Source organism: Cetorhinus maximus, unplaced genomic scaffold (assembly GCF_964194155.1).
Source record: "Cetorhinus maximus unplaced genomic scaffold, sCetMax3.hap1.1 HAP1_SCAFFOLD_1653, whole genome shotgun sequence".
NCBI lineage: Eukaryota > Metazoa > Chordata > Chondrichthyes > Lamniformes > Cetorhinidae > Cetorhinus > Cetorhinus maximus.
Window position 1 is genome coordinate 1 of NW_027597593.1, and position 15867 is coordinate 15867.

Consider the following 15867-nt stretch of genomic DNA (forward strand, 5'->3'; position numbering starts at 1 on the left):
CACCCCCCCCCCCACACACACACACACACACCCCCACACACACACACCACACACACACCCCCCACACACACACACCCCCCACACACACACACTACACCCCCACACACACACATACACCCCCCACACACACACACACACCACACCCCCACACACACACACCCCCCCAGACACACACACACATACACCCCCCCCACACACACACACATACACCCCCCCCCCACACACACACACATACACCCCCCACACACACACACACATACACCCCCCCCAACACACACACATACATACACATACACCCCCCCCACACACACACACACCACCCCCCCACACACACACACACCCCCCCACACACACACACACACATACACCACCCCACACACACACACCACCCCCCCACACACACACACCCACACACACACATACACCCCCCACACACACACACACCACCCCCCCACACACACACACACACCCCCCCCACACACACACACACACATACACCACCCCACACACACACACACCACCCCCCCACACACACACACCCACACACACACATACACCCCCCCACACACACACACACCACCCCCCCACACACACACACCCCCACACACACATACACCCCATACGCACACCACCACCACACGCACACACGCCACCCCCCCACACAGTTACACTCCACACACACACACACCCCCCCACACACATACACCCCACATACACACAATCCCCCCATCCACCCACACACACACCCAGACACCACCTCCCCCAAAAGCACACACCCCACCCACACACACACATCCCCTCCCCACACACACATACCACCCCCCCACATACACACACTACCCACAGACATATCACTCCCCCCCACACACACATACACACACTATCCATAGACACACCACTCCCCCATCCCCCTCCAAACACACACCTCTGGGAGGGTGAAAATGTTACATTTCTTCCCCACCATCTCTCACACACACTGTCTCACTCTCATTCATGAATTGTCTACCTTTCACTTATTCTTTCTTTCTGTCATTCTCTCACTGACGTTCTCTATCTCTCTCCCTCTCGCCCCATCATTCTGTGTCTCCTTTTCCTTGCTCATTTTCTCTCACATTGTCTTTAAAATTCACTTTCCTTCTGCCTGTCACTGTCTGTCTCACTCACTTACTCTGTCTCTCACTCTCTTTCACTCACTCTGTCTTTCATTCTTTCTCTCACTCTCTCTCTCTTACACTCTGATCCTCATTCTGCCTCTCATTCACTCTCTCCCTCTCTCTCTGACTCGCTCTCTCATACAGACTCTCTCTCTCTCATTCTGCCTTTCACACTCTCTCTCTCTCTGGCTCGCTCTCTCATGCTGACTCTCACTCTCTCTCATACAGACTCTCTCTCTCTCTCTCATTCTGTCTTTCACACTCTCTCTCTCTCACTGACTCTCACACTGACTCTCTCTCTCTCTCACATACTCTGACCCTCATCCTTTCTCTCACTCTGACTCTCACTCCCTATCTCTCTTTCTCATTCTCTGTGCCTCTCAGACCCTGTATCTTTGTCTCTGTTTTTGCCTGTCACTCAGTCTGACTGGAAGCCACCAATGAAGTCTCTGGGCCCTGAGCTGTCAATCGCTAGAGGCTCCAATCGTTCGAGTCCTGACACTTTTCAAAAGATGTAGATATTGTTGTGAATGAAAGTCATGGTGTCTGGTTTGAGAGTTCATAAGCCTCGAGGGCGATTTCAGAGGCTGTGTGATTCTGTCACACCAGTGTGTCTGAGGTCCATGGGACTCTCATGACTGGTCACTGGGATAATTCACCAACAAGCATTTCAAATGCCCATTGTGTGGTCTACAACAAACACCCCCACCCCGGTCTCCAGAGAATGGTCTGAAATGAGAAAGACTGTGCTTTTCCCAAAGAACCACAAAGCACTTTGCCGCTTTTCGAAGTGTAGTCTCTGCTGTGACGTAGGAAGCGGAGCAGCCAATGCATGCACAGCAAGATCCCACAAACAGCAACCCGACATTGACCGGACAGTCAGTGTCTGCAATGCCAATCTGAGGGGTGAATATCGGCCAGGACACCAAAGAGAGTGCCACGGGGTCTTTTACACCCACCCGAGCAGGCAGGCGCAGCCTCAGTTTAGTGCCTCATCCGGCAGTGCAGCACCTCCCTCAGTATTGCACGGGGAGCGTCAGCCTAGATTTTTGTGCTGGGGCCCTGGAGCGTGACTCAAACCCAGAACCTCGTGACACAGAGACAGCTACCAACTAGGCTGCAGCTGACACTCCATGGATACCCTGAGACGCCGACAGAAATACTTGTATCTTGTTCGATTGTGAAAACCAGGCAATATTTCGACACAGACAAAAGTGCATTCGTCACAATGGGGTTCAGTGTTGGTGCTGACTGCTGTACTTTACATTGTTGCTTAAGCCTACAACACTGAAATAAGCCCCTCAACCTGACTAACGTGTAGTCCACAGGAGTCTCCTCGCCTCCTTTCCACCTAACCCCATTCCATTTTCCACCTCCCCCCCACCAGATTATCTTATTTTTTCTTTAATGGGGTGGCAAGGTCAGCATGTGTTGCCCATCACTAAGTGCCCTTGCCCTGAATGGCTTTCAAGGCCATTTCAGAGCCAACCACATTGCTGTGGGTCTGGAGTCACATGTAGGCCAGGCAAGGATGGCAGACGTCCTTCCCTGAAGGAAGGGGCATTAGTAAACCAGTTGAGTTTTTAAACCAGCAATCAATGATGGTTTCATAGCCATCATGGCTGGGACTAGACACTAGATTCTCAATTCCAGGTTCATTTATGAATTCAAATTCCCCCAGCTGCCATGATGGGAATTGAACCCATGTCTCTAGACAACTTCAGGATTAGTAGTCCAATGACATTACCACTGCATAACCAACTCCCCCTCGTTGGCCATTATCATATGCTCTTTGTTGTGGGATCTTGCTGTGCACAAATTGGCTGCTGCATTCCCCTACATTATGACACTTCTAAAAGTACTTCATGGGCTTTGAGATGCCCTGTGGTCATGAAGAGTGCTATATAAATGCAAGTCTTTTGTTTTTAAATGTGCTTTTCCTGTTTCCTCTGGAGTGTAGCTATACTGTTAACCCCAACCCCTCCCGTGGGAGCGAGTTCCACATTCTCATCGCTCTCTGGGTAGAGAAGTTTCTCCTGAATCCCCGACTGGGATTTCTTAGTGACAGCCACAAGTTTTGGGCCCCTATAACACAAGCATATGAATTAGGAGCAGGAGGAGGCCACTCGGCCCCTCGAGCCTCCTCCGCCATTCAATACGATCGTGGCTGATCTGATTGTAACCCCAACTCCACATTCCCTCCCACCTTCGATAACTTTTCACTCCCTTGCTTATCCGGAATCCATCTCGCTCTGCTTTAAAAATATTCAAAGTCTCTGCTTCCACCGCACTTTTGAGGAAGAGAGTTCCAAAGACTCACAACCCTCTGAGTGAGAAAAATTTCTCCTCATCTCTGTTTTAAATTAAAGGTGGCCCTTTAATTTTAAATAGCGACCCCAAGTTCTGGATTCCCCAACAAGAGGAAACATCCTCTCCACATCCAAGACCCGTCAGGGTTGTAAATCTCTACATCTACTCTATCAAGCACTTACATTATCTTAAAGATCTCTTTTGTAGAGAAAAGAGACCCTGCATGTTCAATTGCTCCTGAAAAGTATAACCTCTCAACTATGGCATCATCCTTGTGAATCTTTTTAACATAACTTTGCTTGTTTTCCACTTCTATTACTCTCGAGAGTGTTTGCCCTTTTTATTGCCTTATCAACCTATATTTCGAAGCAGTTTTCCACCTGAGATTACGTTATGGTCTTTTTCTTCATATTTTTCTAACACTTATTCACGTCTTTAGCATCGAGGCAGCTCTTAATGACGAGACACAAACCTAAAAAATTACGCACAAGTTAGCCTCAAATCGATAGCACGGTTTATGGGGGATGTTTTTCAACGTGTCAGCGGTTAAGATCAGACAAGCCCATCAAGGAAAAGAGGATGTTTATTTTACCCGCACAATGGTGGTTTAAAAGGGCTGGTTAATGATCAGGGTTTACAAGAATTTGCAGATTGTGAGGAATGGGCCAGGCAGGTCCAAATAGCAATCGGGCAGTGAGACGGAAATGAGATTCTTGCAATCGATGCGGATTGCTGGCATCTTCAATACTTTAGCAAGCTCTTTATGTGAAGCCAGTGGAGAACGTTAAGGCTCATTGAGCTGTGGCAAATTACTCAGATGGCTGGAAAATGATCAAAGAGCAGAAATGAAGAGGGGACTACCAGTAAGCAGGGTGATGGTGTAGTGGTAATGTCACTGGACCAGGGACCCAGGGTAATGCTGTGGGGACCCAGGTTCAAATCTTGCCGTGGAATTTTAACTCAATAAAAATATGGAATTAAAAGCCATCAAAAGAGATCACTGTGAAATCCAGCAATTGTTGTAAAAACCCATCAGGTTCACTGAAGGGAATCGGACCTGCGTATGACCACAGCAATGTAGTTGACTCTTAAATGCCCTCTGAACATTGGCAATAAATACTGGCATCCATGAATGAAAATAATTGGTGGGATCCCATCACTCACCATCTTTATGCCCAGTACAGCAAGTTGGCAGTCATGATACCCAATTTGCTGATGATCATATTGAATGATGGAGTGGGCTTGACAGGCTATATGGCTCTACTCCTGCATCTTGTGGTCTTGTAGCTGGCCAGACTTATTTTTTTAGTGTTTTTGGACATAGACTCCACATTTGAAATGAGGCTAGGCATGGTTGTTGGGTTAATGCTGACTCTCGGCACCTTTCTTCAAGATGCATTGCAGCAACTGACCTTAGACAGCACCTTCCAAACCCGTGACCTCCACCAGCTCGAAGGACAAGGGCAGCAGGCACATGGGAACACCACCGCCTGGAAATTCCCCTCCAAGCCACTCACCATCCTGAAATGGAAATATATCCCCGCTCCTTCAGTGTCACTGGGTTCCCCCCCACCTAACAGCACTGTGGCTGTACCTACACCACATGGGGTGCAGTGATTCAAGGTTTATTAATTGAATTTAAATTCCATCAGCTGCTGTGGTGGGATTTGAACCCATGTCTCCAGAGCATTAGCCTGGTCCGCTGGATTACCACTATGCCGTAATAGGGAGAGTGAATCCAGAAGCAAGAAAGCCCTGTCTTATGTTCTTAAATGTTTTTAAATCACTAATTGGGCCTCAGCTGGTCTAAGTACTTGTGTCCATTCTGGGCACCACACATTCAGAAGGACTCCAAGTGCTTGGTGCAGATGAGGGTTACCAGGATGATACTAGCTGAGGAAGAAGCTCAGCCATTTGGAGAAACTGGGGTTTGAACCCCTTAGAGCAAAGAAGATTAACAGGCAATTGAATAGAGGTATTCCAAATTGTGATGGATTCTGAAATTGCCCCCTCTAACAAGTCAGCCAACCTGATATCATAGATTTCAAATAATTGTCGAAAGAAATGAGGAGATTGTTTTTTTCAAATAGAAGGGTTGTTACGGTCTGGAATGCACTGACTCAAAAGACACTGGAACCCGATTCTGTGGGAACATTGAAAAGGATATTGGGCGTGTGCTTGAAGCAGACCAATTTTCAGGGTTAGAGTGAGACGCTGGCATGTGGAGCTAAATTGGGAAGGTCGCTTAAAGAGCTAGTACAGACACGGTGGGCTGAATGGACTCCTACTGTGCAAAAGGCTGTGGAGAGGGCAGCAGTGGGTGAGGCTGGACACCAAGTCTTCAATATGGAGCCCTAAGGGTTGGCATGGCAGCTGATCCTGAGGCCTTTCTGTGCCCTTTTCAGCATTTTTTTTCCCGCTGTTTTTTCCTCTCGCCTTCTTTCTGTGCCGGGTATTAGTTATTTAGTTTTTTGCCCTCCGGGCTGGAACCCATGGGTTTGCCGATGGGAGTCCTCCGAGCTGAGCTTGGAGGGTAAGGAGGAGCTAGCAGAGGATGCCATGGTGCGACTGACTACCCATGGGGCAACTCTGCCAGTGTGACGGCCTGTCTACGAAAGGTTGGAGCCTTCCAGCACCCACAGAGATTGGTGATGTTAACTCAGTATTGGGAGCATATGTCGGGCTGTACAATCATTTTTGTTCTTCCGTATGATCACTAGAGTAATGCCTCTGGCACGACCACTGTGTTATTGTTAATCGCAAGGGGCACAGGCTTGAAAGGATGTGGCAGACAACTTGAAGTGCCATTCACATCCAGATCTGGCTGGACCACATAAGCCACCATCAAGTCCTGTTACAACTGTTCCCTAGTCCAGACTCATCCTGGAATGAAAAGATAACCCCCGATTTATTTTATCAACTGTAAGCCATCTTCGTAAACCCTTTTCCCCTGTCCCCCTCCACCCTTCCCTCCAACAATAAGTGCAAGCAGTTCATTGGTTTCCATATCACTGAGATCGATACCATTGGATCAGCTGTGTCCCTCCCTTCCTTTGCCCACCCAGCCAAGCTTCCTCTAATGCTCCCCACCCCGCCCCAGAACTTGCAAATTTCTCTAGTTCCATCTCCCCTCATGTCCTCTCTGAACTCATCTTGTCCATAAGATCCACCACCTGCTCTCTTAACACAATTTTGACTAAATTCATGATCACCCCACTTCCCCCCCCCCAACCACCCCCACTCCGCCCATGGTAGCCAATTTTGTAAGTGGTTCCCTCACTTCAGGTGTCGTCTCTCTTTCCTTCAAATCTGCCTGAAATCACCCCTCTCCCCTCAAAAACCCAACCCCTGACCTTCCCCCTCACCCATCGTCCTTGAAAGCTGCCACTCCACCCTCAACCTCCCTTTCCTCTCCAAAGTCCTTGAACATATTGTCACCTACAAAATCCGTGACTATCTTTTCTGGAGCTCCATGTTTGAATCCGTCCAATCCACATTGGTTACATTACTGGAACGCTCTTATCAAAGATACAAAACATCCGGTGTGACTGTGACAATGGGAAACTTTCCCTCCTCATCCTTCTTGACCTGTCTGCATGGTTTGACATGGTTGACCACACCATCCTCCTCCAACACCTACACATTGTCGTCCAGCTGGGTGGGATTGCTTTCACCCGGTTCCATTCTTATCTACCTAATTGTAGCCAGAGAAATGCCATCAATGGCTTCTCTTCCTGACCCCCTCGCTGTTACATCTGGCATCCCCCAAGGATTTATCCTCAGCCCTGTCCTATTTCTCATCTACATGCTGCTCCTCGATGACATCTTCAGTTTCCACTTAAACTCTGACGATGCCCAGCTCTACATCACCCAACTCCTCCACACATCTAGTACTGGATGAGCAGAAATTTCTTCCAATTAATTATCATTGGGCTGTTGTGGTAATTATGGTTTTATTGAGTGTGTAATATACCTTTAAGAATAATGCTTGCTAAGGAAGATCACATGATCCCTAGTACCCAATAGGAGAGTAGCGCAGTCTACCTCTGTACTTAGTAGTTAGTAGTGCAGAGATAGAGTTTGAAGTGAAAGTACACGTGTAGTTGCTGCTGAGAACCTTTGTAAATAAAAAAGTTTCCACCTTAGAAGTGTCTGCTGATCAACTCTATCAACAGTGCCAACTCGGCTACTACTCACAACAAACTGGTGATGAGGATAAAACAAGATTGAACAGAAGAAATCAAGTTAAAACCTTACCCAGTGATTGTAAGTAGCAAGCTCCGTTAGAATTAAAGAAGTTATCCCCTCTCAAACTGCCATAATTTGGCAGTATTGATCCTTTTGAACCAGCCACAGATGATTGGTCCCAATACATAGAATGCCGCACGTTCTTTTTTTAAGCGAGTGAGATTACAGGGGAAGAGAAGAGGCGAGCGATCCTCTGGAGTACTTGTGGGAGCAGTGCCCCAGATTCAAAGGATTTCGATGAATTGGTGGACCTCGTGAAGGGTCAATTTCAACCCAAACCCTCAGTCATGATACAGAGGTTCAGGTTTAATTTGAAAAATAGAGCCCTGGGTGAGACAATTTCATGCTACCTTAGATTTTTAATCAATAAGGGAATCAAGGGTTATGGGGAAAAGGGCAGGAAAGTGGAGTTGAGGATTATCAGATCAACCATTATCGCATTGAATGGCGGAGCAGACCCGATGGGCCGAATGGCCTACTTCTGTTCCTATGTCTTATGGTCTTATGCTCAGAGATCGTTTAGCGTGAGGTGTGAATGAGGACACAAGTCAGAAGAGGTCATTGTCCGAAGTGAATTTGGATTTCAAGAAGGCACTAGAGTTAGCGTTGACCATGGAAAGCTCAGTAAGAGTTTCAAAAGCCATACAGGGCGCACAAAATGGCGCCGTCCTCCACATCGTGAGGGAAAACACAGGCAAAATGGGCGCACAAATGCAAGACCATACAAGAAGTGGGAAACAGACCCCGTCAGCCGGAAAATGAAAAAAAAAGACTTAGCGGAGAAAACAAAGAATAATTTCAATAGAGGTGGAAACAAACAGTCTTTTAACGATTGTCGGTTCTAAAAAAAATCGCATGTTATTATTGTCACAGAAATGGACACATAATGAGACAGTGCAGGGAAAGATTCAAGCAGGCTTTTTAACAAATGAAAAAAACCCAGTGAGATCTACAATGTGGAACTGCCTGAAACAACAGATTCAGGTATTTTCTCATTGTTCAATCTGAAAATTGGAAAGACGGAACCAATATTTGTAATGGTGAAAGTAAATGGCAGACCTGTTAGATTGGAAATGGGCACAGGAGCTTCCACTACAATAATTGGGAAACATACCTTCCGGTATCTGAATAATGGGGAACATCAATTAAATTTAGAAGAAACAATTGCCCAATTAAAAACATACACGGGGTGAAGGCATTAAATCAGAGGCATAAGTAGAGTAACTGTCCATTTTGGAAGCCAATCGGCAAAGCTACCCTTGATGGTGGTAGCAAGTGAGGGACCAAGCCTCCTTGGCGAAACCGGCCAAGGGAGATTAAGTTAGAATGGGCTGAAATTTTCCAGTTGAGTGCAAGTGGGCTACTAGAACTACTTCGAAAGTACACCACTGTCTTCAAGGACGAATGTGGGAAAATCCAGGGCCAAGATTCATGCGGATCCAGAAGCCACCCCTCGCTTCATGAAGGTGAGACCGGTGCCTTATGCCCTGTGAAGAAAGTCGACATTGAACCGAACAGACTAGAGAAACTGGGCGTTACACAACCTGATCAGTTCTCAGAATGGGCAGCACCAATAGTCCCCGTCCCTAAGCCCAACCAAAGCATCCAAATTTGTGGAGACTTCGAACTGACAGTTAATAAAGTAGCTAAGCTAGACAGGTATCCCATTCCAAAAATCAAAGACCTGTGTGATAGCTGGCAAGAGGGACAATGTACACAAAGCTTGACATGATTCACGCTTATCAACAACTAGATTTGGACAATGCCTCCAGGGAATTTGTCACAATTAATACCCACAAAGGGCTGTACCAATATACACGATTGCCCTTCAGTGTCCTCCTCCGCTTGTGCCATCTTTCAGAGAACAATGGAAAGCTTACTGCAGGGACTGCCCAGATTGTAATCTATTTAGACGATGACAGGATTCACTGAAAAAGAACATTTGGCAAACTTAGAAGTCTTAAAACATTTCTTGCAAACTGGAGTGCTTTTAAAAAAGGAAAAGTGCACGTTCCAAGCGAGGGAGGGAATCTATTTGGGTCACTGGGTAGATTCACAGGGCCTCCACCCGGTTGAGGAGAAAGTGAGAGACATAAGAGAGGCACCTGCGCCAAAGAACACCTCCGAGCTCAAATCATTCCTCGGAATGATCAACTATTATGGGCGGTTCTTACCCAATTTGTCTACAGTGCTGGCCTCCCTGCATTCTCTGCTCAAAAAGAACCAACGTTGGTCTTGGGAGGTTCCCCAGAAAGAAGCTTTCATAAAGGTGAAACAATTGTTGCACTCGTCCAATCTGTTAGTGCATTATGACCAGATGAAAGAATTCGTGCTGACAGGTGACGTATCCCCCAATGGAGTGGGAGCAGCGTTCTCTGATCGGATGGACAACAGCACTCACGTAGTCAGTAGTTAGAAGTGTAGAGATAGAGGTTGAAGTGAAAGCACTCATGTAGTTTCTGCTGAGTCCCGTTGTAAATAAAGCTAAAGTTGCCACCTAAGACGTGTCGGCTGATCAACTCTATCAATAGTGCCAACTTGGACACCACTCACAACAGCGGGATTTTCTGGTCCCGCCGACAGTCAACAGACTTTTCGCTGGGCCGCCGAATCTCCTGCGACAGGTCTCACCACGACAGAGCCCAGAAAAGCACGGCCATTCTGTTTGATTCCCACCGCAAACTCTGTTTGCCAGCCGCCGACTCCATCCCCCTCGCTGACAAATGTCTGAGGCTGAACCATTCGGTTCACGACCGCGGTGTCACATTTGACCCCGAGATGAGTTTCCGACCACGTATCCATGCCGTCACTAAGACTGCCTAATTCCACCCCCCCACCGCAACATCGCTCGATTCTGCTCACCTGCTCATCCATGTCTTTGTTGCCCTCAAACTTGACTATCCCAATGCCCTCCTGTCTGGTCTCCCATATTCTCCCATGCTCCTCATGGGGATGCAGTGGTGTAGTGGTATTGTCATTGGACTAGTAATTCGGAGACCCCAGAGTAACGCTCTGGGGACCTGTGTTTGAAACCTGCCAAGCAGATGGTGGAATTTGAATTCAAAAAATCTGGAATTAAAAGTTTAATTGTGACCATGAAACCATTGTCAATCGTTGCTTAAAAACCCATCTGGTTCACTAATGCCCCTTTAGGGAAGGAAGTCTGGTCCACATGTGGCTCCAGACCCACAGCAATGCAATGTGGTTGATTCTTAGCTGCTCTCTGAAATGACCTAGTAAGCCATTCAGTTGTATCACAACCCCTTCAATAAATGCTGGCCTAGCCAGTGCTGCCCACATCTAATGAATGAATATTTCTACCCTCCTAAACGTGACATCATCCTAAATCCGCTTGCCTGTGTCAACCCAAACCCCATTCAACCATCACCCCTGTGCCCACTGGTTCCGGATTGAGCAATGTCAAGCTTAAAATTCTCAGCCTTGCTTTCAAGTTCCTCAGTTGGCCTTGCCTATCCCCTTTCTCTGTAAGCTCCTCCAGCCCCACAACCCTCTGCGCTCCTCCAATTCTGGCCTCATGAGCATCTCCAATGATAGTCCCTTGGCCACTGGCTGCCTGGGCCCTAAGCTCTGGAATTCTCTGCCTCTCTTTCCTCCTTTAAGACACCCCTTACAAACCTACCCCTTTGACTCAAGCTTTTGGTCATCTACTCTAGTATACCCTTATGCATCTCGAGTTCATATTGTATTGTACAATGCAGCTGTGTAGTGTCTTGGCACATTTTTTATTACCTTAAAGGCACCAAGTTGCTGTTGTTCTTGTTACTGTCATGGTCTTATTGTGACCAGGGATGGCATCGGTTCAACTCACCACCACCTTCTCAATGGCAATTAGGGGTGGGCAATAAATGGTGGCCCAGCCATCGAGGCCCACATCCCATGAATGAATTAAAAAAAAAGGCCCATGGACAGCGTGGAGGGGAGAAGTGTGGCGCAGGGCAGCTCAGTGTAAACACATGAATAGATAATCCCTGTGCCCAGGCAACACGTGAGCGTAATGGGATAGCATTTCGATAAAGAGTTTTCACAGCACCATCAGGTTCAATTCACTGCGTTACCAATTAACACAGAGTCATGTCAATGTTTGTCTTATCAGGTGATAGCGCAGCTCCTTTCTTTGCTGTAACTGATTAACACGAGCAGTTATTAGTTAGCAATGAATGACGTCTGTGGTGGTTTCACAGAAACTGATCAAGGCCAATTGTATATTTATTTTAATTATTTGCTTGTTGCCAATCGAACCAATAGAAAGTGAGGCCAGAGAAGTTTTGTTAATGAATGACCTGGTTGTCTATCTCTGAGGTTCAAAGACACCTCCTCTCCCATAAGAAATTCAGGTGCAAATCACACCATCAGCTCGTGCCCCATCAGCCAGGTGTGGGGTGCTGTCCCCTCTATTACTGCGTTCGCTATACATCACAAGTACTTGCTAGGCTGCTAGGAGACATATTCCAGTTGATTAACACACCAGGGAATTAGCAGTTCTTTTTCTGTCGGACAGGATTCTCTGGAGAGTTAAATCTTAGTCTTCACTGGCAGGATGTGGTGTGACGATCTTGCTTTTTTGAAACCTAGAGACAGGAGGAGGCCATTCAGCCCCCTCGAGCCTGTTCCGTCATTCATCGAGATCATGGCGGACTTTTTGTTTTATCTCCATCCATCTGCTTTGGTTCCATATCCCTTCATACCTTTGCCTAACGTAAATCTAGCAATAAAAAGCAAAATACTGCAGATGCTGGCGATCTGAAATAAAAACAGAAAGCGCTGGAAAACCTCAGTGGGTCTGGCAGCATCTGTGGAGAGAGAAACAGAGCGAATGTTTCAAACCCAATGTGACTCTTCCTCAGAACTGAAGAGAAGCAGAAATGTGATGGGTTTTATGCCGTTGCAAAAAGGGGGAGAAGCAGGTGGGGCAAAAGAGAAGGCAGGGGTAGGTTAGAGGGTGGGGGAGATTAAATAACAAAGACATCCTGGAACACAAGGCAAGGGGAGTGGTAATGATAGTATTAAAGACACAAAACATTGGTCCAGCGTAGATGGTAATAACAGAATAAAGGCCAGCAAAATAGCAGAATATGGTAATAGCAGAATAAAGGTCAGTGCTGTCTAAAAGCAAAATAGCAGAATGTGGTAATAGCAGAATAAAGGTCAGTGCTGTCTGAAAGCAAAATAGCAGAATGTGGTAATAGCAGAATAAAGGTCAGTGCTGTCTGAAAGCAAAATAGTAGAATAAGACATAGGAGCAGAAATTAGGCCAATCAGCCCATCGAGTCTGCTCCACCATTCAATCATGGCTGATAAGCTTCTCAACCCCATTCTCCCGCTTTCTCCCCGTAACCTTTGATCCCCTTACCAATCAAGAACCTATCTATATATGGAATATGGTAATAACATAACCTAAGAACATAACATAAGAAATAGGAGCAAGAGTTTGTCATTCAGCCCCTCAAGCCAGCCCTGCCATGCAATAAGATCATGGCTGAACTGCCCCAGGCCTCAACTCCTCTCTCGTGCCAGCTCCCCATAGACCTCAACTCCCCGATATTTCAAAAATCTATCTACCTCCTCTTTAAATACTTTCAGTGATCTAGCCTCCACAATTCTCTGGGGTAGAAAATTCCAGACATTCACTACCCTCTGAGAGAAGAAATTCCTTCGCATCTCAGTCTTAAATCATCTTCCCCTTATTCTATACCTATGTCCGCTAGTTCGAGAGTCCCCCACTAGTGGAAACATCTTCTCAACATCTACCCTGTCAAGCCCCCTCAGAACCTTACACATTTCAATAAGATCACCTTTCATTCTTCTAAACTCTAATGAATAAAGGCCTAACCTGTTGAGCAGTTCTTGATAAGTCAACTCCTTCATCCCAGGAATCAGCCAAGTGAATCTCTTTTGAACTGCCTCCAATGCCAGTATATCCCTTCTTAAATATGGGGACCAAAACTGTACACAGTACACCAGGTATAGCCTCACCAACTCCCTGTACAGTTGTAACAAGACTTCCCTATTTTTAAACTCCAACCCCCTAGCAATACAGGCCAAAATTTCATTTGCCTTCTTAATTACTTGCTGCACCTGCATGCTAACTTTTTGTGTTTCATGCACAAGAACACCCAGATTCCTCTGTGCTGTACATTTTTGGAGTCTCTCTCCATTTAAATCATAGTCTGTCCTTTGATTCTTCCTACCAAAGTGCATGACCTCAGACTTTCCTACATTAAACTCCATCTGCCAAGTTTTTGCCCACTCACTCAACCTATCTATTTCCCCTTGCAGATTCCTTATGTCCTCATCACAAAATGCCCTCCCACTTATTCTTGTATCATCAGCAAATTTGGATACATTACACTCTGCCCCCTCCTCCAAGTCATTAATATAGGTAGTAAATAATTGAGGCCCTAGGACTGATCCTTGTGGCACTCCACTAGTTACATCTTTCCAACCTGAAAAAGACCCATTAATCCTGACTCTCTGTCTTCTGTGTGTTAACCAATCCTCAATCCATGAATCCACACTAATACATTACCCCCAATACCGTGAGCTTCTATCTTATGCAATAACTTTTTATGTGGCACCTTATCAAATGCCTTCTGGAAATCCAAATACACTACATCTACCAGTTCCCCTTTATCAACTCTGCTTGTTATATCCTCAAAGAACTCTAGCAAATTTGTCAAACATGATTGCCCTTTCACAAAACCATGTTGACTCTGTTTGATTGCATTAAGCTTTCCTAAATGTCCTGCTATTTCTTCCTTAATAATGGACTCTAGCATTTTCCCAATGAAAGGTAGTGGGCTGACTAGCCTATAGTTTCCTGCTTTTTGTCTCCCTCCCTTCTTGAACAGGGGCATCACATTAAATGTTTTCTAATCTGCTGGAACCTTCCTGGAATCCATTGAGTTCTGGAATATTTCAACCAATGCCTCCACTATCCCTGCATCCATTTCCTCTAAAACCCTTGGACGCAGGGCATCAGGTCCTGGCGACTTGTCTGCCTTTAGTTCCATTAGTTTGTCAAATACTTTGTCCCTCGTGCTAGAAACTGTTACAAGCTCTTTCCTCCCATTAGCTCCTTGCTTATCTGATATCTTTGGGGTGTTTATAGTGTCCTCCACCATGAAGACCAATGCAAAATATTGGTTTAAATTATCTGCCATTTCCCTGTTCCCCATTATCAATTCTCCAGTCGCATCCTCCAAGGGTCCCACACTCACTTTAGCTACTCTCTTTCTTTTTATATACCCGTAGAAGCTCTTGCTGTTTGTTTTTATATTTCTTGCTAATTTACATTCATAATCAATTTTCTCCCTCTTTATTAGCTTTTTAGTCATCCGCTGGTTACTAAAAAAATCCCAATCTTCTGGCCTACCACTAGTTTTCACTGCTTTGTATGCCTTAGTTTCTGATTGGACACTCTCCTTGACCACCTTTGTTAACCGTGGGTGGTTCATCCTTCTCATCGAGTCCTTTTTGACTGGGATAAATTTTTGCTGAGCGTTATGAAGTATCTGCTTAAATGATGGCCACTGCTCATCCATTGACCTCCCCCTTAGTCTATTTTCCCAGCCCACTTTAGACAACTCTTTCTCCATACCTCTGTAATTGCCCTTATTTAAGTTGAGGACACTGGTTTGAGACCCAAGTTGCTCGACATCAAACTGAATTTGAAATTCTACATGTTGTGATCGTTACCCTCCAGAGGATCCTTAACTACAATACTGCTTATTAATCCCACCTCATTACACATTACCATATCTAAAATAGCCTGTTCCCGGGTTGGTTCTGCAACGTATTGCTGTAAGAAACAATCCCTGATGCACTCTACAAATTGGTCTTCCATGTTACCCCTGCCAATCCCACTTGTCCAGCCAATATGCAGATTAAAAATCACCCATGACAATTGTAGCGCCCTTCTTACATGCCTCCATTATTTCCTGACTTATACTTCGTCCTACAGTGAGCCAACTATTCGGGGGCCTAGAGACGACTCCCACCCATGACTTATTCCCCTTGCTATTCCTTATTTCCACCCAAATTGATTCCACATCACGATCTATTGCACCTATATCACTACTCACCGCTGCACTGATACCTTCCTTTATTAACAAAGCTATCCCACCTCCTTTTCCTT